General features: G+C 31.6%; 1 protein-coding gene across 1 annotated transcript in view; it reads left to right on the top strand.

Annotated features, from left to right (window-relative positions):
* Nucleotides 1–478, top strand: part of LOC107559806 (SLIT-ROBO Rho GTPase-activating protein 1-like) — a 124379-nt gene that overhangs the window by 117105 nt on the left and 6796 nt on the right. The gene's annotated exons all lie outside the window — the stretch shown is intronic.

Consider the following 478-nt stretch of genomic DNA (forward strand, 5'->3'; position numbering starts at 1 on the left):
ATAATTATTGATTTGAAGTATAATTATATATTTCTCCATCTTTTTTAATTTGATTAAATTGTTCGTAATGATTCATGGGAGTGTAGGAGTGTAGTAATTCTTTCCCTTATTAAAGTTAAGTGTACAGTCTTGTACCTTTGTATTTGTCTGATTTTCAAATACTTTTTGCCTCAAATAAAAGTTTGTAGTGATGTGATTCACCTCATAGCTGGTTGGTTTTGTTCATAACTTATAACTCATAAACAAATACTTTTTAAATATCTCTATGGGATTTGAATGAATGGGAAAATACTTCTGGAACCAAGGTAGCCGAAAAAGTGTAAAAAAACAACAAACTTCTGGTTTTGATCATTCTGCATGAACAAACTTCCAGTTTTGTTGCTGCTTTGTTGAAATTTCCTCTAACTCTAAGCACAAACAGTTGATTACTGATTAATTTGCTTCCAGGCCTCTAAAAGTGACCCATCTGTGCTGAACC

This window comes from Sinocyclocheilus grahami, unplaced genomic scaffold (assembly GCF_001515645.1).
Source record: "Sinocyclocheilus grahami isolate Dianchi unplaced genomic scaffold, SAMN03320097.WGS_v1.1 scaffold700.1, whole genome shotgun sequence".
Taxonomy (NCBI): domain Eukaryota; kingdom Metazoa; phylum Chordata; class Actinopteri; order Cypriniformes; family Cyprinidae; genus Sinocyclocheilus; species Sinocyclocheilus grahami.